Here is a 27025-nt window from a genome sequence, read left to right on the forward strand (position 1 = left end):
GAGAAGCGGGGATGGGATGCACTCAGTGGAGGGGGCGGAGCAGGGGCAGGAAGAGGCAGGATATGGATGGAGTAGGGGTAAGCCCTGCGGCTGAGCGGGGGTTGAGCATCCTGGGGAAAGGAGGAAGCTGGCGCCTGAGGCTGGGATAGCAAAAGCCTGCAAACTCTTTGTCGTTTATCTCAACATATGTGTGTCTTTGGCATTGGAATAACTCCCAACCTGTTAGCTGCAAACAAAAGTACAGTGTGGCTTTATTTTCTGAAGCATCTGTCATACAAACACATCCCCAGCTGCTTTACACAGTTAAATTGCACACTGAGAATTAAACAACAGCAAAGGGAAAGAGGAACTAAGGAGGCATGTAAAACACGTGTTTTTCGCTGAGTTTTGGAGAGATGAATCAATGAAGCAGAAAGTTACTGGAAGACAGAATGGTGCAGTAATACTATTGTAATGAACTGGCAAGTATGTTTGTTTACCACTGCTCTCTACTCGATACAGCCAGAATGGCTGAATTTTTTCATAGGCTCAAAACAGAGAGGAGGGATGACCCATGGATTGGAGGGCCAGCCTGCAACTGCGGAGACCTGGATTCAATTCTCTTCTCTTTCACAAACTTCCTGTGTTTCCTTGGGCAAGTCTCTCTGTGCTTCAGTTCCCAGCCCGTAGAATGGAGTGATGATAATAATTCTGTACCTCACAGTAGTGTTGTGGTGTAAATGTATTACAAAACAAGTGTGAGGTGCTCAGATACCACAATGATGGGGGCTGTATATGTATCTTAGCTAGAAGGCTCCGAGCACAGATTCTCCTTTAGTGAGAGGAGCTTTAGCTTTCCCAGCAGGATTGGAATTCTGTCCCACTGGTACTGTGAAGTTCCCTATTGCTACTGCATGCAACAATGTAACAAGTGTGAAGTCCTCTGTGTCTGTTTGCTGCAATATGCTTTGCAAAAATTGCTGCTTTATTGCAGAAGGTCTGTATATCACAGTTTAGGAAAATATGTGTGAAACAATGCTTTAGCAAGAACATTTTATTGAAGAAAGTGTCACAGGTCCTTAGAGCATCTTTTCAAAGAACAACAGAAAGAGACTTAATAGTCACCATTGTTGTCAGTTATTTATTTTTGTAAAAATATGGTCCCAAAGAGATTCTGCTGCTTACAGGAACTGCATGTCCATGAGTTGCAAAAGTGTAATCACACATGATTAATAAGTAAGTGTGTAGGGTCTTTAGTGTAATCACACATGATTAATAAGTAAGTGTGTAGGGTCTTTAAAGACCCATGACCCTTGCCTACTGTCCCTAAACTACCTATCATTCTGCCACACTGAATCATCAGCTGAAGCATTTCCCACAAATGGTTCAGCAACATTGCTGCTAACGGGCTGTCTTTATGCACATATTATTCATGAGAGCTGCTAATTCCCCAGAGATTTCAGTGTGGTTGGTGAAGAGCCTGGTGAGAAGGCATGCACTCCAATATTCCCAAATCTTTGAGGGTCTAAGCACTACCATTGTTACTTAACTGAGGAAGAAAAGATCAGAGGCTAAATACTTGAATGGGCACTGAGACGGAGTGAGAGCCACATATAAACAGTAATCACAGGTTTCAGAGTAACAGCCGTGTTAGTCTGTATTCGCAAAAAGAAAAGGAGTACTTGTGGCACCTTAGAGACTAACCAATTTATTTGAGCATCAGCTTTCGTGAGCTATAGCTCACTTCATCGGATGCATACTGTGGAAAATACAGAAGATGTTTTTATACACACAGACCATGAAAAAATGGGTGTTTATCACTACAAAAGGTTTTCTCTCCCCCCACCCCACTCTCCTGCTGGTAATAGCTTATCTAAAGTGATCACTCTCCTTACAATGTGTATGATAATCAAGGTGGGCCATTTCCAGCATAAATCCAGGAACGTCTGGGGGGGAGGAAAAAACAAGGGTAACCTATTTCCCCTTGTTTTTTCCTTCCCTCCCCCCCCCAGACGTTCTTGTTAAACCCTGGATTTATGCTGGAAATGGCCCACCTTGATTATCATACACATTGTAAGGAGAGTGATCACTTTAGATAAGCTATTACCAGCAGGAGAGTGGGGTGGGGGGAGAGAAAACCTTTTGTAGTGATAAACACCCATTTTTTCATGGTCTGTGTGTATAAAAACATCTTCTGTATTTTCCACAGTATGCATCCGATGAAGTGAGCTATAGCTCACGAAAGCTTATGCTCAAATAAATTGGTTAATCTCTAAGGTGCCACAAGTACTCCTTTTCTTTTTATATAAACAGTAGGATCTAGCAGTTAGATAATGAAAACTCAGCTCAAAATTAGACACTGAATAGCCAACGTCAATCCTTTGTGTATGTGGTAAAAATCTTTTTTTAAAGATAAATATTTAAAACAGCTTTTTCCCCCTCCCGAAGGTGTTTATTTTATTTTCTCCACAACCCGCCATATGCTTTACATTCTCTGGGTGATGCACGGTTTACATTGTAATGCTTTTTGCCCTACGGCACGCAAACCCTTTGTTTCTTTCCACATCACCTGGGAATGGTGCAAAGAAACAAATGGTTTGATTTCTTTCTGGACAGTATTCTTTAAAAATAACTATACTTTAAGAGGTTTTTTTTTTTTAAAAAATTAGCTCCTTTTTCCAGTTGAATGATTTGGCCAGTTCAGGGCCAAAGTTTTCAATTTAAACCCTGGTGGGTATAATAAGTGGACAGACTTTCACATGAAAAGAGCATTATTTTTTATTACTCATAGGTACCATCAGGACAGGTAACAGCAGGCAATAAAGGTCTGGCAAGTCTCATGGTTTGAGAATGCTAAAGAGGGCCATCCAAGCCAAAAAACATCCTCTATCCCCAATCACTTAGTGAAAATCAAAAACACTTGACACAACTTGGATCAAGTAAAGTAAGTTATGTTTATTTTTGACCTTCTGTGGTGTGCATACGAATCCATTAAGAAGTGAATTACTAAGCAGACAGCTTTGCATGGAACACTAGCTTCCATTTTCCCATTTGAACCTTTCCAGGGGGAATCATTATTGCAGGAAAATATTTCTAAACATTTCAATATGCTAGAAAGAAAGCTCTGATTCTTTTGTCAGATAGATATTTACAATGATGTGTACTGAATAATTATATTAGTCAAGATAAAGAATTTCAAAATGGGTGCCTCACGATGGGCTACTAAGTCTATGTTTGGGCACCTAAATAAGTGACCTGATTTTCAAAATTTCTGAACACTATCCGTGCTGATAGTTACAAACATAGCTATCAATATTTGACTGAATGGGCTCAGTAGGGGGGAGGGTATAAAGGATATCCCCATGCCCTGATTCCAACCACGTCCACAGAGTTCACATCACACTCCCTGTCGGTACCTGGCCCAAGCCGGAGTAGCTAATGATCCAACCCATGGATCAAATTCGGTGATGAATCCTGGTCACGTGCCACCTGAGGCATGTTGTGCATGCTCTAAGAAGATGCATGCTGGGGAGTGGGATGTATCTCTACTTCCCTATACATTTAGGTTTTAAATATTGTTATTAGAGCTGGCCAAAAATTTTCCAACAGAATGTGTTTGTGTTGAAAAATGCTATTTTGTTTAAATCAAAACTTGCTGTGGGAATGTGTCCATGTTGACAAAATTTTGTGTTGGAAACACAAATCAAAATGAAGCATTTCAGTACTGTAAAAAAAAATTCCATTCAGAATGTTTTGATTTTTTTCTCTCATTTCAAAATTTTGTTTCAAATTTTATTTTTAAATTATAAATAATGTAATATAACATTTTAAAAGGCAAAATCAGAACAAAACATTTTGATTGTATTTAACTATATATTACTAATTTAAAAGTCTAGGAAATTCCCACACAAAAAACTTCATTAGCTTAGAGTTAAGGGACTTGATTCTCTTCTGCTATAAATCAGGTTTACATAAGTGCAACTCCATTAAAGTCATAAAACTAGTATAAAGTAGTAATAAAGAGTGCCCAAGTTTGATAGACTACATCCTAAAGACTAAAGAAATCTGTTTATTTTCTTGTTTAACTCATTCAACACCTCATTTACACACCATCTACCAGTTCCTCTTTTCAAGGTTAACTACTTTCCTTCCCCCATCCCGCATATGTATATCCTTGTTATGAACAATCAGTGGGCACCCTGGAATTCTGACCATAGATAGAACACACAAACATACATTGTTGAAATCTGTCTCTGTGCGTAACTCCTATATAAGAATTACTGCCAGATTTAGAATAATAATTAACAAAGATCACCCAAGCACATAACTTTTTCTAAACATTATAGAAAAACTTCTTGCTACCACTATTTGCAGTGTGACCCAAACTTTCATTTATACAATATTAAACCATGTACAGAACTACATAATGTCTAGTTGTTGAATGCCACACCACCCTTGTATTATCAAAAACCATTAACTCTGTAACTAGTAAACATGCTCACAGTTCAAGGGTCCCAGAAGGGTGTTCAGGAGAATGCTGGGATATGGGCAATGGAGCAGAGGTAATTAAACTGAAAAAGGAGAACTGATCAGGGGAAATGTACATAGGCTGTTGAATAACATAATTGCTTATTTCGTTGCATTTTAGAGTTTGCACTGGTGGGCTATGCAGTCTAACAGCCTTAACTCTAAGTTAACCAAGTGTTGTATACATATACCAAGTCTGTGTCCATGTCTAAAATCAAGTCAAATTCAGGCCTGGTGCAACTCTGTTGATTTCAGAGGAATTACACCCAGGATGAATCTGGCCTCTCTTTCTTGCAGTGTTTCTATAATCTGCAATTGGAGCAATCCTAAACTCTCCAGGGAATCCTATATCCTTCTCGTTTGCAGCATTTGACAATGCAGGGAGGTTTCCCAATCAGCCCAGAATATATCATGCTGTATAATTTTACACTTAATTCCCTCTCAGAACTTGGCTGTAAACTACCTCTCTCTTTGACCTACCAGTTCAAGCCACTTCAGGATGCTTGAGTCTATGCCAATGAACATGGTACAAAGACTTCGCACAATAGGATTCAGCCACCTCCTAGAGAATCGTCTTGCCATGCCTACTGATTTCAGAGTATATAAGTCCTGTTTTATTAGTGTGTATAACAAGAAATTACACAGGCTAAGTGAGCTGTAGCTCACAAAAGCTTATGCTCAAATAAATTTGTTAGTCTGTAAGGTGCCACAAGTACTCCTTTTCTTTTTGTGGATACAGACTAACACGGCTGCTACTCTGAAACAGGCCAACAGTGTGACTCGAGTATTAATGAATCCGTTTTTTTCTCCCTTTCTGGATCATATGTATTTAAACCGTATTTGGTCCCATGTCCTGTTTCTAGAGCAGTAAAGAGTGTGTAGCCCCTTAGCTGCCAGAGATTTCAGCGTCCCACTGCCTCACTGAATCTGAAGTTGGGACAAATGTGTATGGCAAGGAAAGGTATGCAGAGAGTAATTTTACAACTGCTATAAACTAGGAGCCAAGGAACTAAAGTGAGCTCTCTGCATTACTTCTCCCAAGCCACTCTCTAAGGATCCTGCCCTTGTATCTCCCTTGAGCATCGGCTGTGGAGGGAGGGAGGCTGGGATGGAGTCCTAAACTGGAAGAGATTTTTAAATTAGTTTTTGGAGGGCATGGTTAAGGTTACTGGGTGGGGGGAGGGGGGACAGTCCTTCCTGCTACCCACTGCTGCTACTCCCATGGGAGAAACATAGTGTTCTTTGCCTCATAGGCATAGATTCCTCTCCTTAGCCTCTCTTAGGGTTGTCGGACAGAAGTATTTGGTCAGCGGACTATAATGCTCCTTTAAGGCTTTACACAGCTGTCTATCAATCATGTACTATTAAACCATTACCATGCATTTTTATACTAAAGGTACCTGCCTTTTATTCTAGAGTTGGGTAAAGGGAATACTTGCACACTTGTGTGTAAATGTCATTCTAATGCTTACCAGGTGAGACTGCTTTAGCTAAGGTTTAAATAATTTCCCATGATAAACAATGTTTCACAAAACTTACATTTCCAAAGTCTTCTTTGGGGCTGAAGTTGTCCACAGTTAGTCTCTTCCTGAAGGGAAAAATTCAATCCCCTGTTTCTGAGTAGAGACCTCTTAGCCAAACACCATGACATACATGCAGTAGAAAACATTAACTTATATGTGGTGATCATAAAGCAGATGGGCTAGGTGCACTTTAAGTGGTTCTGGATGCAGTGTGCATTCAAAAGACAGCAATTTGAATGCATCATGAATAGCTAGACAACTGAGCAGATCTAAGCATGTAAAGAAACTTAAATCCTCCTCCTGAACCTCCTCCCAGAGACCACATGAAGCGTCAACACAGAGTTGGTAACAGGATCTGTCCATTCTATTTCCACCTCTGCCTTTGTCTGGCCTTAATATTTTGCACTTGCAATATAGTGTCTTACAAACAGTATTAAGTTGGACTTCATAACACTCCTTTGAGGTAAATAAATAATTCCTACCCCCTTCCCCTTTTATAAATTTGGAAAATGAGGCTCAGAGACGTTAGCTGGCTGGCTAAGCTCAAAGTCAGTTTCAGACTTGAGATTAAAACCTAGTTGTCCTGACTGTGAAATAAGTTCTGTACTGTGTATGTGCGTATGTATTTGCGCAGGTGCCCTCATTCATCTATATCCTTTAAAGTTTGCAAAGCATTTTGGTATCATTTTGATAACTTGCAGTATAGAAGTGTATAGTAATATGGTAGCCCTTCCTAGCTTGGAAGAAAGTCAAAGTAACTGAGAATGCAAGTGTCCTAGAAACATAGAATCATAGAATATCAGGGTTGAAAGGGACCTCAGGAGGTCATCTAGTCCAACCCCCTGCTCAAAGCAGTACCAATCCGCAACTAAATCATCCCAGCCAGGGCTTTGTCAAACCTGGCCTTAAAAACCTCTAAGGAAGGAGATTCCACCACCACACTAGGTAATCCATTCCAGTGCTTCACCACCCTCCTAGTGAAACAGTTTTTCCTAATATCCAACCTAAACCTCCCCCACTGCAACTTGAGACCATTACTCGACATTCTGTCATCTAGTACTGCTGAGAACAGTCTAGCTCCATCCTCTTTGGAACCCCCTCTCAGGTAGTTGAAAGTTGCTATCAAATCCCCCCTCATTCTTCTCTTCTGCAGACTAAATAATCCCAGTTCCCTCAGCCTCTCCTCATAAATCATGTGCTCCAGCCCGCTAATAATTTTTGTTGCCCTTCGCTGGACTCTTTCCAATTTTTCCACATCCTTCTTAGCCCATTGGTATTTAATGATCCAGGTGTGGTATTCCTTTCTGGGTACACAGACTATTTCTTTTCAGTTTGGGAAGGAAGTTTTTGTTGTGTTTTCTGAGATCAAGTTTTTCAGACAGTTTCCAAATGTTCCAGTGCTTTGACTGTGAAGGTTATTCGGCTCTTTGATTGTTTTCTCTGTGGGGGGTGAGGTAGGACAGTTAGCTTCATTTTGCTGAGTGACAGCTTTTTGTTCTCCCCTGAATTTCTTTGAAAGGCAGGCCCTAAGGTGTCAGACTTGAGACACAGATTGCTACAGTTCGAGGCAGTTGTTTGACAACATTCCAAAGACGGATGTGAGCAGCCTTGGCCATGTACCCTGGCGACTACAATTCTGTGCCTGGTCCTGCCATGAATGGTTGAGAACTTTTTAATAATTAATCTTCATTATGAAAGGAGCCTTGAGTTTTCTCAGTGTTTAGTGTCTTTGGCACAGATTGCTGGCAACCTTGGATTCCAAATGACATACAGCATGTTATCCAGGCTCTCTCTCTCTTGTAAGGTTTTTTTTCCTAAAGTAATTTTTGCTCACCTTTGTCTTCCCCTTTAACTATGCTAGAGTTATATGTCGTATAGTAAGGTCATAAGTGGGGACACTTATGTCTTCTGTAGGTCAGTTCCTGGACACTTGCAGAGAATGTCAATAGCTAAACAAGGTTGTGGTATTTTGTATTTATCTTGTATGAAGCGCTCAGGAACAAGTTTTAAAAATATTTTTTATGTATTGTTTTGATTATTTTTTAAAACCAATTAAAAAGTAGAAACAAAACAGCAAGCTTCTGATTTTAAATATCAAAAGACTGGAAATTCTACATCCTTTACTTCTCACTGAGATTATAGTCCGTTACTGTTTTGAAATTCCCTGCACTAGCTGAGCACAATGGTTGAAGGAGAAGCAGAAGGACATTTAATTCTGGCTCTGATTGAAAGTCAGCGCCTTAACACATCATAGAGTCCTATGATGGTGGCATTAATGGGCTTGCAAAGACACCACAGGATTAAACAAGTCTTCTAACGCTGGGTTGGACTATCCAGAATCCATTATTTCATCCAGAAAATAAAACACTTTGTAATCAGCTCCAAGGTTTCCTGATTCCCTCATGGTCTGCAGACAGAAACAAAGTTGCAGGCCAGACATTGTGGGATTGAAGCATGGGACAGGAAGTGGCCTCAAAAGGATCTCTCTTATAAAGTAGTCCACAAAGTGAAACTGTTGGAAAACCACTGTGTCTCATGATGATAACATGCAAACTAGCACATGCCATATTTACAGGTGCAAGAAATATGTATGGTGAATGTTTACCTGTATGAGCTTGATGCAAAGGGTCTCTGTGGTGGCTGAAGGCCCTTGAGTCCCCACCAGACCACAATTTGGGCTGCTAACAGAGTCCTTCCCCTGCTTCTAGCAGACAAGGGATTCTCCAAACAAACCAAATGAAAAAAGGTTCCTTTCCCTCTTCCTTGCCTGGGAGAGGAAGAATCTGATTAAAAGAAAAAGACAAAGCTAGTCAGTCCCTTAAACAGTCTTGTGGTCACCCCTTTGGGGATTCAGCTTATCTGCAGGCTTTGGTGTCCTTGATCAAGCTTAGGGTCTGCCTTCAGCCCTCCTTTTGATAACCCCCACTTTATACCTGGTCCATACGGTGTTGTGTCAGGGGCAGTAGGGTCTACAGCTGTCTTTCTCTGTGCTGATCTATCCTAGTAGCCAAGCACAGCAGTCTTCCCCTGGTCATCACCCATTCCAGCAGCAGCCTTTCTCTTTTTAAGCTTCCTCCCTCCAGGCAGAGCAAGCCTTACAGTTGTGTCTGGTTAGTGCTTGCTGAGCCCATAAAAGCTCATTAGCCTCCTCTCCAGTAGAGTGTGGGTAACCTCATAGGCTAGTAAAGGATAACATGTCAACCTTTACTAAATTACTTCATTGCAGACATTTCAAGAACCATCCCCACCCAAATGTCTGAATGTATGTGTTATTGTAGGGCGGTTTGGAAGAGCAGGTTGGGGACATATAATATTAATGAATGGAGACCTGGGTTTTAACTACATTTGGCAGAAACTATATGAAATCCTATTTTCCCCTATCTGTGGTTGCTTCTGTAAATGCCTGAGATCCAAGCTACCCAGAGAGGCAAGTTCCTATGGTGCAGGAGTTAGATTCTGAGCAAGCTGTTTTCCCATGTAGTGAATTTAATACTGCAGTTGATGTTTCCTAATATACTAAAAAAAAAAAAGAAAAAAAAGAAAAAGGAGGCCCCAATGGGTTGTGAAATACCACATAAAACACTAAGAAACACATTATAAACCCAAACCATAACCTTGGTATCCTGTCACTGGATTGCATTACATCCAGATGGGAAGGATAGTCTTACTTAGAGGTTTCTAACTTTTAGTGGTTTTTGTTCGGCCATTGATTTTTAAACGTAGAGTCCTTTTTTTTTTTTTTTAAATGTCTCACTCTAAAGTGGACTTAAGTATCAGGGAATACATTTACATGCTACATTTTAAAGGAGTCTTCAAAAGGAGTTTTTGAAGTGTAGTTCCCATTAGCTTCAAATCAGACATGTGACTATATTAGAGGAAGACTAGGCCATGTACTGTGCAAGACTGGACATAGGGAGACCTGTAACATACTCACCAGAAGGTTGCATATGCATACAGGAAGGCAGAACTGGACCCTTAGGTTAGTATTTTCAACAGTCCTTAAGTGCCTGAGGAGTACAAGTTTTTCAGTGGGACCCTGATCATGATCTCTAGTTAAACATAGTGTGTGACCTCTCAAAAAATGCATCACCTACTCAAAATTTGTCTCTCTGGTTTGGGTTTTGTGTCTTGGTCTTGTGATGTGCTAGGGTGTCCTCTAGTCTCATTGCTTTTAATGAGAGTTGAGGGCGCTCAGTAGCTTTCAGGACGAGTGCCTATATTTGCTCATCAAGGAGCACATTGTGAGTACCCAGGTAAATAAATAAGTCGTGCTAATAATATGGTATAGTTAAGGATAAGATTTTGTCACAGAGGTCACAGAAGTCATGGATTCCGTGACTTTCAGAGACCTTCGTGACATTTTCTGCTTCAGCTGCAGGCCCTGGGGTGGCAGGGCCGGAACTATCAGCTAGTGGGGGCCCTGGAGCCCCCCTAAGTTGCTGCAGACAATGAGGGCCCTGGAGTGCCTCCTGAGCTGCCGCAAGGCTCAGGCTTCAGTCGTTTACCCATCAGCCCCCCGCCCCCCATTATTTTTAGTAAAAGTCACAGGCAGGTTGCAGGGGTCCATGAATTTTTGTTTATTGCCTGCGACCTGTCCATGCCATTTACTAAAAATAACCGTGACAAAATCTTAACGTTGGGTAGACTGTGCACAAGATTGGAGGTGAGGACTCAGGGGTTTTATTGCCAGTTCTCCCACTGAATTGTGTGCCCTTGTGCAGATTCATGTAAACTGTCTGGGCCTCCATTTTCCCTCTTCTAGTGTCCAATAATGATTCTTATCCTATCTCTGAGGGTATTTATTGTTGGATCATAGTTGTAAAAATCTTTAAAACAGATAAATCAAAAGGTGCTAACAGCAAATTATTATTACTGACACACTCAGCCTCTTCGACAACACAAGCTGATAGACTTGGGAGTCCCCTTGTAACATTGTTTTTATTAGCTGTCCTTTTACAACATTAAAGTTCTGTTCTAGGTACCTCAATCAGTAAGTTAGCATAGCAATGCATGTATTAGCACATGAGCAATGTCATAGCATGAAGGATAAAAATGTGTTGAATGTAGCGTTGGGCCTGAGCCACAAAAGCTTAGACCCAGATCCAACTTTCAGAGCTATTTATGTAGCAGCTTATGATTTACATTCCTTCCAGTTGGAACTAAGCTCATTTTCATTGAAAAATTTTGTTGCACAGAATACAATTTTCAGCTAGACTATGAATTAGAAACATGTAACAAGTGAGTGAGCCCCTTCTGGACTGTATATACTGAAGACCTACTCTTCCCATTCTGCAAAGCTCAACTCATTTGATATTGGCTGAGAAGAAGTTTAGTGGATTGGCAGGAAAGTTGTTTAGGCAAAGTTTTAAATTATTGTTGTAAAGCTCTTAATTGTGCATACTCCACACATGCAAAAAATATGGAAATACAAGACAATATGTCCATCATACCACCTGGCTCATGTGTATCTTAAGGTGTGGGATAGAAAGCCAACAGCTTTTAAAGTGGGGTTCATCTGTGAGAAGTGACTGTAAAATCTGCAGTTTGTTTGCCATTATTTAATGAATGGATTAAAAAAGAACTGCTGGAGCTGCGTTCAGTTCCTGACATATAATTTAACAGTGGTTCTGCTCTTCTCTCCTGGTCACTGCAATACAAACAATCTGTATCCTAACACTTTAGACCCCCCAATCCTGTTCCTGCAGAAGCAGACTGAAATAGGTAGGAGCAGAAGTAGTCTCATCACTCTGCTACAGGTTCTGAACCAATATGTACATGTTGTTATATATCACAATTAATTAACCAAATAAAAGTTTAGTAATGGAGGAACTTGGCCATTCTTATTTTCCCTATTGTTTTTAGTTCTTTAAACAGATGAGGAAATCTTAGGAAGTCATTCAGACCTTTTGCTTTTTGCGTTTAAAGACTAATCATGTGCTGATACTAATTTATAGCATTACAGATTACTAGAAAATGCACTTAGTAATCTTCCCAGTGGCCTGAAAGCCCTAAGAACTAGGTCATAGCTAAAGCAAAAACTTAGGGTTTTTTCCCCTTATAAAAATGTAACGAATGTCGTGCTGTTAAAAGGGGCCACACTGATATGATATGTCATCGGAAGTAGTAGTACAAATCTTCCCACACTACCGTAGCAATATGACCTAACTTGTTTTGGATAGACCATTTTTAGAGATGAGAGGGCAGTCAGTTTCCTTTCTCAGTCCTATTGAGGTTGCTAGCAAGGCTGACAATTAGTGCCAACTGTAGTGATGGTTTTTGTGTTGTGCACATCTGTCCACTGGATCACTGGATTGAGACCACCAAACTCAGTTTTACATTGGCTACCAAATATCTAACAGATGCTAATTACTTTTAGTCATTACCAACCTGCGCAAGATTCAAACCATTGTCTGAGAGGTCACATGCCCCATGGTTTCATTGTTGCACTCCTGAGCCATCCAATTCCCCCCTCCATCCTACCCCAAACACTCTTTAAAGCTTTGTAGCTTCCCTCTGCTGTAGCTGTGAGTGGTCACATTTGAAGTGCCAAATTTCCATTAGAGTGTCAGTACTTTGTAGGCAAAATTACATTATACTGAATATGGGATACCCCTGGAATGTGTGCTGGTCCCACAAACTATTAAAGTTTATCTGTATAGAGACATAGCTTTTTCAGGGGGAGTCCAAGACTGTGGAATGAGCTCCCACAGGAACTAAGGACCAGCAGAAACCTCGTCATCTTCCGCTCCAAATGCAAGATACACTTCTTCAACCTTACCTTCTCCAATATAAACACATAGCAGAGTGTACATTTGACCAAAACAAACAAACAAACAAACCAACCAACCCCAAAATAAAACCCAATCAAAACAAATGCAACATTGCACACACAATTCTCCCCTTGGGAAAGGATAAGAGAGAATGAATCATACATGATAGTTGTTAGTCATATTATTTAATGCTCTACTGGAAGACTTTCAGAAACTACACTGATGAGGGGGGCATAAGATAGAACAGAATAGAATACCAAGGATATTAGGGAGTACAAAACTGGTTAATATTAAAAATCTAAGACATTGTCTGTTTTTGTACAGGCTGGTATGGGGGTGTATGAAAGAAATTGCATCATAAAAATGTTCAACATGTTGACTTTGGCAACTAGCAATGAAAGGTATGAGCAGCAAAGGGCCAAAAGGCAATTTAAGATTATTCCCATGACAACAACAACTGTTTAACATTTTTATTTTCTATAAAAGAAGTAAGTTCTGATATTTGTTTCCTGGAATGACAATAACAAGTTGAACACAGAGTAGCTGGGATCGTTGCCTCTTTTGCAAAATACTTTACTCCATGTTTAAAATGCTGTATATGAGACATATCTCTTCAAGGGGATTTGTCCTGAAGACAGATCCAGCCCAAGAGAGGGAACTATATCCATTTAAGTCCTTTCGTGACCTCCATTTTCATCCTCAAGAATATCATGTGTGTTCTTTTGACCTGGTAATGCTGAAAACACAGTGTTTCCCATTTTATATATTTAACACCTACGATTGCAAGGGACCTTGGTTTAGTGGAGAAAGACTCTCTGAAATGAATATGTTTTCTGCTTGTCACAAAAATGTACCTTTCTGGAATGCTATAAGTGAATGTATCTAAGCAGCTAGTGAAAGTATGAGTTATGTGATCCTCTTTTATTCTGTTGCAAGAAATGCGAGTCTTGCTGTTCAGAGCTAAAATGGCTAACCACTGCTTTGAGTTGAAAACTTCCTTAGGAGGGTGTGTATTGGCATGGGGAGGAGTGCACTAGTTTAATACAGTAGACTTTACCTCTTGAAAGGTTCAAACGCTTATCTGGGTTTCAAGGGGAAATGAGTTTCCTGATTTCCTTATTGACCTGTGTGTATCTCTGTCCATCTCACAACATTGAGGGTTGTGGATAGTTATGAAATTGTGACATGTGGAGTGGTCACTTAAATTTCCAAGACACCATCTGTGTGCAGACTCAGCCATTTTGTTCCCGTGGAGCCTTTACTTTTGTTCATTCTTATTGTTTGCCATAATCGAAAATAAGCCATGAAGTGATATGCTTGCTCTTTGTGTATGGAATCACAGCAGTCATCACTTAGGAAGGCCATATGCCAGCATGAGAACAGGAACAGGAAGCTGTGTGAAAAAATTCATTCTCTGAGTCAACTAGAAATGAATTTCACCCAATATGTTTCACCACAAAGAAGAGAATCATTTGCACCAGCTTTCTTCTGCCATTTTCCTATTACAATGTCCACCTCACAGCTGGGCACAACTGATCTCGACTAGACTCCAGAATAGCAGAGGTGATGTTACATCAGTATGGAGAAGAGCTAGCAAGAGAAGCTTTGTGCAATGATTGCCAATGATATGCCTGTTTCAAACCAGCACTTTCACGCATGCAAAAATATTGCTAAAAGAAAAAGAAAACAAAGACTCCAGAAGAGACTCTATACTCTGGGAATTAATTTCAGTGCGCAAAAATTCACATTTCTAGCACTGCATCAAGAAGCAGTAACCTTGGAAACCACAACTACACAGCAAAAGACATGAACTTCTATTTTAAATATTTATATAGTGCCAAGCGCTGTGGCATCTGGTCCTGGTGGTAAGTAACAAAACACCAGCCATGTTTGTGGGTCAAGGGGGTTTGAAATTCTGAAGAAGTTTCAGGGGTGCCCTGTGCAACTTTAATCTTCCATGCAGAGAAAGTTATTGTTATAGACCCTACTGTCCTTGTGATCTGCATGTAAAGCTGATGTCAGTGGGAATTACATGCACTGACAGGGGTAGGATGTAACTGTAATAACTTTTTGATAGTTGGAATACATTCAACTGTTTGACATCACATTTGGTGAAAAAGCAGCTCTTTTTCCTGTAAAACAGTGCTTGCTGTTTTGTGGGTTCAGCAGCTTTGCTTGTAGGAACTAGTAATGTGCATGTTACACTGACGTTTTGGAAGTTATTTTCGCTTGCACTGAGGTTACTTAGTTCCATGGCTTGAGTTACATTTTAAAAAAAACCTGTACAAATATCAATTGACATTTAATTGATAGTTTTGTGTACAGGAGCATCTCTGTGTCAGGGTGCTAGAAGTCCATTATAAATCCTCCTTTGTCCTGTGTAAACATCCATTTGGTCACTTGCTGGATAGGTGCCCACAAAAAACTTTGAATCATGGTGTTTGTACAGAAGATTTGTAGATACTGTGGACACTACTGTATACAGTGCATTGAGCTTTTGCTGGTTATGGGCGCTAGCACAGTAGCTGTAAAATTAGAGCATAAAGCAAATGACCCGAAGATGTCTGAGAGGTACAACCAGAATCATATCCAATGGAAAAAAATACAAGGAAGCATGGACTTAAGTGAGATTATCATGTTAATGAGGCACTTAATTATGTAGTACTGTTTTAGTCCTTTTCTGCTACTAGATAGGAGTCACTTGATGGCCATGAAGCAGTGCTTTCATTAATGCTGGATCAGGTTTCCCTGCACTCTGTCTTCTGCTGTTCATTTGTAAAAATGTACTTCTATATGCCGCACCCCATGCCTCTGTTCTTCAATAGGCACCACAGAGCAAAATTAATATAATGCTCCAGGTTGTCCCATAGTGCCTTGTTACTGCTTTTTGAAAATCCCACCCAAAGTTTCTTATGTTCGTATTGCAGCTTCAGAACTGCTTGATCAAGTCACGAGTGGATGGAATACAAGTACTGATCACACAGTATTGATCTGACACAGTTCAGAGCTAGCTGCTTCTCTGTCACCTCGTCTGGTCTCATTGAGTGTACCCTTCACGTACTAGGTCTTGTGCCTTCAGCTGTCCTGGCGTGGAATCCCATCATTCTCCCATACTGAGACTGGGTCCCCTGGGTACCAGCTGTGATGACTCAGTAGGCCCGTCTAGGTTTGGGTCCTGCAAGTCTTTCTTTTGGGAGCTGTGACCCAGAACAGCCTTTTCAAAACAAACTGTTGTTTAATCATAACAGCTGGAACAAAGCATAACCCAGAGTAGAGGGTTTTTAAACTCAAAGGGTCTACATGCGTATCTATCTTACCTATAGTTCTAGGTAGACCTATCTTATCCCAGACACCTCAGCTTGTGGAATCTGGGTGTCAGACTGCTCCCCAGCAATCTCCTGCTTTAGCTTCCCCTTAACCGTCTGCTCTCCTCAAGAGAGTGTTTTTGTCTTTTAACCTTCATGAGGCTTTGATCTCCCTCCTTATTCAAAGAGTTAAGACATTTCTGGAGAAACCTGTTAGCAAATGTGGGAGGAGGTGGCTAGTCAGCACATCACAGCAAATGGCTCCAGCATTGTCCACTGAGTGTTTCCAGTGTGTGTCCATCAAGGGTTTCCATATCAGGTCGTTGTCTCCCTTCCGGCATACATGCAGCTAACCCCTTCATGAATTAACCACTTGTATTCATACAGTAAACACCACAATAACAATCAGATATACTGATGGGACATGTCGTAGTATAAAATATTGGAGGCTGCTCTCACATGCTTCGCCAAGATGTATCTGACATTAAATAAGTATTGTGACAAAATCAGACTTGACAGTTCTGAAAGGATGGTTAAAGGCAGGTATTTCAGTCATAGAATGGATAAAGCTCTTTTTCCTATGAACTGTGAAAAGTGGTTACCTCAAGTTAATTATGGACACCGATTATGTGATCTTTAAAAACCTCTTCTCGTGGGAGAGAAGGGATAGGAAGCAGGGTGCAGAAAGGTTGTGTACAGTAAAGGGAAAAGGCTTCTCCTAGGTAAAGAGCTATTTTTTCTCTGAGGGAAATCTTGTGTTTATTTCGGTTTGGGGAGGACCACCATAGTTCTCAGTGTATTTGGTCCCAGAGTGGGTTAGAGAGGATGGCTGGTGATTGAAAGGCAGCATAAGAAAAGACAATAGTGCACTGGGAGTTAGAAAATGTATTTTTTTTCTTTGTTTAAAGAAACCTCTGGAGCCAACCCTAGGGCCTACCCTGTAAATATTGTAAGTAAGCAAGTATAAGAATTAAAACTCCAGAGTAGGACTCATTTACTCCAGACCTCCCTAATGCCAGAGGGGAAAAAACTGAGCCTTGACATAAGAGGTGTGTTGTCACAGTATATGCGACTAAATCATGCAGACCACTTTCCAAAGGTTTGCTAATACTGATGGGCTTTAGTCTGATCAAGTTGAACTGAAGACTTATATTTCAAAATATTTCTATATATTTAGTTCCTTTCAGTAGAAAATGAGAGTTGTGATTAGCCACTTTCCTCAAAATATACCTAAAAAGGACAGAGGTACTTGTAGGACTTAGAAGGAGGGCAAGTAGTCATGTAGTTCACCCGGCTAGTGTTTAAAACCAAGTAGCCTTTAAAAAGTTTTAAACAAATAGTAGAGAAAAGGTGTTTGCAATTTTTCCCTACTGTTTTCTATTTTCCTTCTATTAAGAACTATTTTTGTGGAGGACGGATACATTACATGATACACAGACATTTTACATTTTTTACAATTAATTTTAAAGTTGAACCATACTTTAATATCAGTGCACCACTGCTGGGGTGTGCACTTCTAGGTGGTGATTCACACAGTTGCCATTAGTGTGTCCCCTTGTGTCAGGGCACGATGTTGCAGGAATCTGTGACTCTGGTGCTGCTTGGAGATTATCTGTCTCTGGGTGCAGTTCAGCCCTCCCCCTGAGAAGCATCTAAGTCTAACCCCTTTCAAGAGAACAAAAGCTCAAATGAATAATCAGAGCCTCTCCATTTTAAGTTGCCTCCTTCAGCTACAACACAGCTTCTCCCTCTGCTCCGGCATTTAGCATGCACCCCTCAGAAAGAGTCTCTCTGAGGCTCAGGCTCCCTGACAGAAGTCCCTCTGTTCCCTGTGGTTCTGCCTGTTGATGGGGCCCAGGTATCCATTAAGTTGTCACCTGATACCTCCCAGTCACGCCCCTCTGGTTGAAAAGCAACTAATTAAGTACATCTGTTGCACCGGTGCCATAATTGACTGTTAATCCCTTTCCAGCCTATGATGGGGTTTCATGCCAGCACACTGGGCTATTGGTGTGCTTCTTGGATGACTGCAGGCAACCACGACATACCTGAAAGGTGTGCCCTAATAGCCTGCTAATGCACACCTCACTGTGACAGATTACTTTATTAAAAATAAAAATGGCTGAGACTTTTGTAGTCCACGTTTCACCTCATAGCGCCCAACCTATAAACATCTAAAAATAGGGAATTTATACTGAAACACTGACAGATCCTCAGTGGTGTCAATCCTGCTGGCACCTGTATAATGAAGTCACACACACTGTTAAGCTAACATTTTTTCCTTGACTGAAGAAGAAAACAAAGCTGTTAAGTTGCTGTGTCCATTTTCCAACAACATTAATCCATTTCAAACAACTCCTAACCATAGTAAATCACAGGTTTGTGAGGGAATGAACTGCCTTAAGGTTCACCTCAGGATAGTTAGCCCACAGAGTAGTTGCTGACTTCTGGCAACAATGGTTTTCTTGGGAATTTTTGGTCAATTTAGTGTAATTACTCATTTGGTTGTGTCTTCTATTTTGACTGGCTGAGGGTCTGCAGCACGGTAAATACCAGAACCAACTGCAGAGCCAGGTTTTTGCTGGAGATTGACAGAATCCTGAACTGTTGGTAGACTAATGCATTTAACTGCTTGGATCAGAGTGAAACCTGCCCTTTCACAAGGGAAGCTAGGAAAAGGAAACATAATTTCAAACAAAATTTGCCCAGGCACAGCCCTGCTGCTCTATAGCAACTGAGCTCCAGAAGATGCTATATCATTAAAGAATTCAATGCTAATGTGCCACCTGACATTTGATTGAATAACTATGCATCATGCTGATGTCAAATAGGGAAAATAGAAAGCCCATACACTAAAATTTGGTATGATGGTAATTTGCTTGATTCTGCAATATTTGCCTTAGTAATAACAAATAGTATGCTTGAGGGCTTTGCTGATAGGGATGGTTTGCTGAATCTGGCCTCAATTTCCAGTAATGTCTAAGGTTTGACCTATGACCTTTCTCATGAGGCATTAGTGATTCCCATGTCATGTAGTAATGTGTAGGGCTGTAGGTTTGTCATCATGGCAAAAATATCATAGATACCATGACTTGTCCATTTGTCTATGACTTCTCTGTCCGTGACTTCTGTATGAGAAGGCTGTAGGTGGCTTGCCCCACCAGCCTGGTGCGGTGGCATGTCCTGGGGACGTGAGGTCACCCCACAGGAGTGTTTCCTGTGTGACATTGCACTCCATATGTTTTATGGAAATATGCTTATGAGTGTAAATATGATGTAACTGGAATATGCTTTATGGAAAAGGTCTCTTGTATGGTATCATAACAAAAGTTACAACCTACTGAGTATATTCTTCCTGTTTTTATGTATGTATCATTCTTGTATCTGAAGCTAGAAAAAAAGTATAACTCTGGGGTCTTATTGTAATTATGCAAAGTGTGGGCCATTGATGGCGGTTCAGAATCTTGATGGCTCCCATTGACTAGGACAATTGGTTGTAAATGGCTCTGTTTACTTGAAAGCCTTCCTGTGTTCGTGTAAGCTAGCCCAGGACGAATGGAGTCTGGGGGTCTCACCGGACAGGTGGCCATGTCACATGATGCTGAAATCCATCTTAAATCTGGTACTTTCCCATTTAGAAGGAGGAGTGGGGACCCAGAGAGAAAAAGATTCCCGCCTTGGGCCAAATCTATAAAAGGGGGTGGAACAGAACAAAGGGGGCGGCCAGTCATGAGAAATCCCCTAGTTACCATCTGAGCTGGAACTAACAAGAATTGTACTGGGGAAAGGATTGGGCCCAGACTAGGAAGGAGTCTAGTCTGTGAAAGAAGCTTATTGGAGCATCTCTGAGGGTGAGATTTTACCTGTGAACAGTTTTGTTAATGTACTGTATTAGACTTTGACTTGCATGTTTTTTGCTTTATTTTGCTTGGTGACTTACTTTGTTCTGTCTGTTATTACTTGAAACCACTTAAATCCTACTTTTTATACTTAATAAAATCACTTTTGTTTATTAGTAGACCCAGAGTAAGTGATTAATACCTGGGGGAGCAAACAGCTGCGCATATCTCTCTGTTAGTGTTATAGAGGGTGGACAATTTATGAGTTTACCCTGTATAAACTTTATACAGAGTAAAACGGATTTATTTGGGGTTTGGATCCCATTGGGAGCTGGGTGTCTGGGTGCTGGAGAGAGGTGACCTGCTGAGCAATTTTTGGTTAAAGTCTGCAGCTTTGGGGGCATGGACCAGACCTGGGTCTGTGTTGCAGCAGGCTAGTGTGTCTGGCTCAACAAGGCAGGGATTCTGGAGTCCCAAGCTGGCAGGGAAAACAGGCTCAGAGGTAATTCCAGCACATCAGGTGGGTGTCTGACCAAACCCGTCACACCCGGTTCCTGGGGGGCTGGGCCTTGTTCCCTTCTCTGGGCATTGCAATCTGAAGCTGAAAGGTGTCAGATTCAAAACTGATAAAAGGAAATACTTTTTCACACAATGCATAATTAGACTGCGGGATTCACTGCCACTGGATATCATTGAGGCTAAGAATTTAGCAAAATTCAGAAAGGATTTGTTGACATTTATATGGATAAGAACAGAAACAGTTTAAATAATCACTGATTATTGTATTGGAAGGGATATAAAACCTTGTGCTTCAGGCCTTAAACCAATCTCTTATTTGTTAGGGATTAAGATTAGACTTTCACAGGGGGAAGATTACCCCATATCTTCAGGGTTTCTTGCATCATCCTCAGAAGCATCTGGCCACTGGCAGAAACAGAATTCAGGACTAGCTGGATCAAAGGGTTGACAAGTACGGCAATTCCTATATTCCTATATTTTCTCAGCACTGATGTTGATTCACGTCTTGCTTGCTTTTTTGCTCATCACTTAAACCTAAGAATATCATGCAACCTCCAATTTTCAGGCAGTTTTAGGAACATAACTGAAGAGAGCCTGTGCCAGAGGACCACTAACTCTGACCCTTACTGAAATTGCTATAACCTTTATTTTCATATATTTATACAAAATGCCAGCTGTTTTTAAAGCAAATGAAAAGTTCCAACCTCCTTTTATGCAGGTAGCTGTTTTACCACACTGACAGAGCCTCACAGATGGCTTAACTGCTAGTGCCTATATAAGTATTTATATATAAATAAAGTAGAGCATTTCTATAATGGAGAGGATTAGGGCTGTACATTTTAAAATGGGGAAATCTTTGGTTTTCCCCTTTTTTATTGCCTGCAAAATGCCAGGAAAGTTTAAATTAGAAACAACCACTGTAAAAGAGAAGAAAAAACAAAAGAAGCATTTATTGCTTCAGAGACAGTCTCATTCCCCCCATAGTTTTCCATAGGAGCACAGAAGCTTTCTGTCTATTTTGGCATCAAAATGCATTAAATTCTGCATTTTTATCCATAAATCTGTCAGAATGCGAAAGCATATGCAGTATGGTGAAATGGGGAAATGAATAAAAAAGTTAAGCTTTTTAACCAAATAATGTTGTTCTGCATTATCCATTTCCCTCTGCTCTTGCAAGCAGCAGAATGTATTACCTCAGTAAAGTGTCAAGAAAAATCAAATGAATTCTTGGAAAATATTGAGTAAGCTTAGCTTACTGAGGACACACCTCCTAAATATATATATATATTGCTTATCTCAATATGTATGGAACATAACAGTAGTGTCTGAGAGGCTTAGAAAAAAACATAAGCAGGAATTCTCAGACAATACAATTTCCACTGGGTTTTGGCCTGATCTTTAACTTGTGTAAACTGAGGTAATTCCACTGACTTTAATGCCAAGGATATTGTCCAGTACTTTTCATATATGCTTGTGAATACATGGAGTCCCCATGCGGTTGCTTGACTGAGGTGCTGTCCAAAACTCATCCCTTTCCTGTGATTTGCATATAGTCTTTTGTGAAATCCTGGCTACAGCGTAGTTAATGGCAATACTCTCAGCCTATGTCTACACTACAGTCTAAGTCAGCATAATTTATGTCGCTCAGGGGTATGAATAAACCACCCCTCTGAGCGACATAAGTTACATGGACATAGGTGCTCATATGCACAACACTATGTCGGTGGGAGAGCTTCTCCAGCTGACAAGGCTTCTGCTGATTGTGGAGATGGTTTTACAATGCCAATGGGAGAGCTCTCCTCCATTGGCATAGAGCATCTTCACCAGATGAGCTGCAGCAGTGCAGCTGCACTGCTCCAACTCTGCACTTGTAGGCATGCCCTCACTGAGTTAAATGGGGTCAAGATTTCACCCTCTGTCTCCAGAAACAGAACTTAAATAACAATGTCCCAAGGGGGACATCGCTGGTCATGAAATTGTGTCAGAATGTTTTTGGACGGAAAAGAGCAGTTTCCCCCAAAATCAAAATTTTCAACTTTGCTTAAATTTTTTCAATTTTCTAAAAGGAAAATCAAAACAAAATACTTCATTTCAGGTCAAGTTCACCCAAATAACATTTTAGGTTGTTGAACTGAATCAAAATATTTAATTTTGGGTCAGTTCAACATTAATTTGTGTCCACTTACGCTGCCGTGGTGCCTCATGAGAATTGTAGTGGGGTGCCACATGCCCCCATTCATAGAATCATAGAATATCAGGATTGGAAGGGACCTCAGGAGGTCACCTAGTCCAACCCCCTGCTCAGAGCAGGACCAATCCCAATTAAATCATCCCAGCCAGGGCTTTGTCAAGCCTGACCTTAAAAACCTCAAAGGAAGGAAATTCCACCACCTCCCTAGGTAACGCATTCCAGTGTTTCACCACCCTCCTAGTGAAACAGTTTTTCCTAATATCCAACCTAAACCTCCCCCACTGCAACTTGAGATCATTACTTCTTGTTCTGTCATCTGCTACTGCTGAGAACAGTCTAGATCCATCCTCTTTGGAACCCCCTTTCAGGTAGTTGAAAGCAGCTATCAAATCCTCTCTCATTCTTCTCTTCTGCAGACTAAACAATTCCAGTTCCCTCAGCCTCTCCTCATAAATCATGTGTTCCAGTCCCCTAATCATTTTTGTTGCCCTCCGCTGGACTCTTTCCAATTTTTCCACATCCTTCTTGTAGTGTGGGGCCCAAAACTGGACACAGTACTCCAGATGAGGCCTCACTAATGTCGAATAGAGGGGAACGATCACGTCCGTCGATCTGCTGGCAATGCCCCTACTTATACAGCCTAAAATGCCATTAGCCTTCTTGGCAACAAGGGCACACTGTTGACTCATATCCAGCTTCTCATCCACTGTAACCTCTAGGTCCTTTTCTGCAGAACTGCTGCATAGCCATTCGGTCCCTAGTCTGTAGTGGTGCAGATTCCCCTCTAGATTAACTGCCATGGTGCAACATAAGTGACATGACCACAGTGCATCATCATGGGAGTTGTAGTCTGGCTGGGCAGCCCATCCATGGATGGAAATTCCAATTTTTGATCAGGTCTACCTTGAGTAAGTCGGTACTTTTAAACAGTTCAACATAGACCGTTGCCCAGATTTTCTCCCAGACTGGCTTCTTTTCAAGGCTTCTCCTGCAGGACATCCTGTCTATTCTCCTACTTGTCTGCTTGAATTAGTTCAAATAAAACTCGCCCAGTCTGTTAGAGTGAATCAGCAGAGTAACTCCACACCTCCATACAAAATCCTATTGCAGGACACCCCCTGTAACAGTTATATACAATAATAGTCTTTCCCAACCCCAGAGCAAGCTCCATCTAATTATGATATTACTTATGTTGGGAAAGTTTTGAGTAGAGAGATTTGTATTTAATCCGCTTTCATTATGTTTTTAATTGCTGCTTATGCTTTTAACTTCAGTAATGCACCTAAAAAAACCTGATGTGCAGAGCAAGTCTGAATAAATATATATGATCTATTTCATGCATAACAGACAAGGTGAACTATAAGTCAACACGAAAGGATTTCAGAGAGAAAGTTTCTCATTCCATAGAAGATACACAACATGCGACTTTTCCACCAGCAGTAGAAAAAAAAAAGCAAATCCATTAGGATAGTAAACAACTTTTGGTAACCCCATGGCAAAAATAGATGAGAAAGGAATTAATTACTTTTGGCAGTTTTCCCAACAGATATGAGACATGTAGTACTAATGTCCCTTATTGGTTAGAAAAGAGAGTTTGATTTATAATGAGTATCAAATGATGTGGGGAAGTTCAAGCTCGAAAGGCTAACCAAGGTAAAATGCTAGTGAATTTAGCAACATTATTGCCTCAGCAACTTAAAATTTTGTAAATAAAGGATTTAGTTGACTTTTTCAAACAAAATTGGCCTCCGGATTTGTATACACGGGGAAATTGCCCAGAATAACTAATGCGGAATAAACGATTCCAGAATAGTGTTCCATGTGGACAGTAGACACTCTCTTTTCAAATAAAAGTATCTTTATTTGGGAATAACTAGTGCACTTTCAAAGTGGAGTAATTATTTTGGAATATAAACGCATTTGTTCCCGAACAGAATAGCCACACAAGGAGCTATTCCAGAATAGCTATTCCACTCACTTTCCCCATGTAGCCAAGCCTTAAATCAGCCCTGTTGTGATTCCATTGACTATGGTAAAGCAGGTACAGCTCTACATTTGGCCTAATTTGGCCAGACATGTCTTCCTGTGGGTCACAAGTGGAAAATGTAAATGAGATATGGGAGAGGACAGGAGCTTGAATATTTTAGGGGGATGTGGATATGTTCCTGTTACAGGGTGGACTAGGCCTTGAGCCCCCCTGCTGGAGGCGTCGTGGCCCTGCCACACCCTGCCCCAGAAAAGGACATTAGAGAGGTCCTCCAAGGCCTGGTCTACAGTACGCGGTTATTTCAGAATTAGCTGAGTTAATTCGAAATAAAACTGATTCCGTCCACATGACCAAACCAGTTTTTTCGATTTAAAGGGCTCTTTAATCCGATTTCTGTACTCCACCTCGGCAAGTGGAGTAGCGCTAAAATTGAGATCGCAATTCCGGGTTACAGGTACTGTGGACGCAATTCGACATTATTGGTCTCCGGGAGCTATCCCAGAATGCTCCCTTGTGACTGCTCTTGGACAACACTCTCAACTCCGATTCACTAGCCAGGTAGGCAGTAAAAGCCCCGGGAACTTTTGAATTTCATTTCCTGCTTGGTCACCATCAGCACAGTCCACCATCACAAGAGACCATGCAGTCCCGGATTCGCAGATGAACTCCAGCATGGTCCGAAAGGGAGTTGGCTTTTAGCTCATGCAGTAGAGGCTCATGCACTAAGCTCCAGAGGTCCCAGGTTCGATCCCGACAACCGGGGTCTGTCAGTTTTAGAATACCCTAATATGGTACACAATCAATTGATTCAATTGCTTCTCACTTGAGGTTCAGCCCACTGTCTTTATAGCCCAGATAATATTTCACTTCCTTGCTCAAAGCTGTTTCCTCCCACATTTGTTAGCTTGTCAGCTCTGTTTACCTAAATGAAGATCCATGAGAGGGGAGGGATAGCTCAGTGGTTTGAGCATTGGCTTGCTAAACCCAGGGCTGTGAGTTCAATCCTTGAGGAGGTCACTTAGGGATCTGGGCCAAAAATTGGGGATTGGTCCAGCTTTGAGCAGGGGGTTGGACTGGATGACCTCCTGAGGTCCCTTCTAATCCTGATATTCTATGATGGTTAGAAACCTTCTATTTGGGGGAGAGGGATAGCTCAGTGGTTTGAGCATTGGCCTGCTAAACCCAGGGTTGTGAGTTCAATCCTTGAGGGGGCCATTTAGGGATCGGGGGCAAAAATTGGGGATTGGTCCTGCTTTGAGCAGGGGTTGGACTAGACTCCTGAGGTCCCTTCCAACCCTGATATTCTATGGTTCTATTCTATGGTTCTATGGAGGTACTGGATCTCATCACATGTTGGAGAGATGAATCTGTTATGGCAGAACTATGTTCCAAAAAAAGAAACGCAAATACGTACGCTAAAGTCTCCAGGGCCATGACGGAAAGATGCTACTCCAAGGACACAGAGCAGAGTCGTACAAAAATCAAGGAGCTCAGCCAAACGTACCAAAAAGCCAGGGAGGCGAACGGGTGCTCTGGGTCACAGCCCCATACATGCCGCTTCTACCATGAGCTGCATGCAATTATGGGGGTAATGCCACCACTACCCCACCACTGTCCGTGGACATCTGCAAGCAGGGAGTTGCACGGAGTGAGGAGGAGGAGTTATTGGCGGACAAAGAGGAAGAGAGGAGGAGAAGGACAGTGCACAGGCGGCAAGTGGGGAATCTGTTTTCCCCCCTAGCCAGGAGCTAAACGCTGGACCCAATAGCCTCCTCCCACTCCCAGTGTGGGCTCCCGGACCATGACCCTGGAGAAGGCACTTCTGGTGAGTGAGAGCCTGATCGGAGCCGGGGGGCGGGGTGGGGGGGGGAACCCAGCTGCGCTGGGCTGTTCGCATTTAGTTTAAAGGGCTCATCCCTGCTCAGAGCCTCATCAAAGCCACACAGTGGGGGTGGGTGTTGAGGGGCATTGTGTGAAGCGATCATCCCAGAGAGCCCACAGGCCCTCCTTTTCTATGGCAAACCCACTAGGCATTGCTTGCTATGGGAAAGGCAGTTTGAAAGCATTGAAATGAATGCAGAAGAAGCAGAACCCCGCGTGCCCCTAGGGCTTACCATGGCTGCCGGCAAGCTGAATTCTGTTGCCCGGCCGCATGTGATGGCTTACTCACACCAAAGTGGCAGGCACTTCAGTAGAAGAGGCAAAATGCGACCTGGTACAGAAAGAACATGTGCTGTGTACTATGAATTGCTTGTTTCACTGAGAAAGTGTGTCCCCTTTGTTCTCTAAAATGTATCTTTTAAAATACTACCCTCCCTTTTTCTCCTCCCGCAGGTGCAAATGTTTCAACGCCGCCCCTGTCTACTCCGTCCCAGAGGCTGGTCC

At 41.5% G+C, this 27025-nt stretch overlaps 1 protein-coding gene and 1 long non-coding RNA gene across 3 annotated transcripts in view; both read left to right on the plus strand.

Moving 5' to 3' along the window:
- Nucleotides 1-27025, plus strand: part of PDE7B (phosphodiesterase 7B) — a 277534-nt gene that overhangs the window by 52233 nt on the left and 198276 nt on the right. The gene's annotated exons all lie outside the window — the stretch shown is intronic.
- LOC122465060 lies at nucleotides 18726-26653 on the plus strand. Its single transcript, XR_006289614.1, has 3 exons — nucleotides 18726-19597; nucleotides 24040-24044; nucleotides 26642-26653. It is a non-coding gene; the product is annotated as an uncharacterized LOC122465060 (long non-coding RNA).

Source organism: Chelonia mydas, chromosome 3 (assembly GCF_015237465.2).
Source record: "Chelonia mydas isolate rCheMyd1 chromosome 3, rCheMyd1.pri.v2, whole genome shotgun sequence".
Classification (NCBI taxonomy): domain Eukaryota; kingdom Metazoa; phylum Chordata; order Testudines; family Cheloniidae; genus Chelonia; species Chelonia mydas.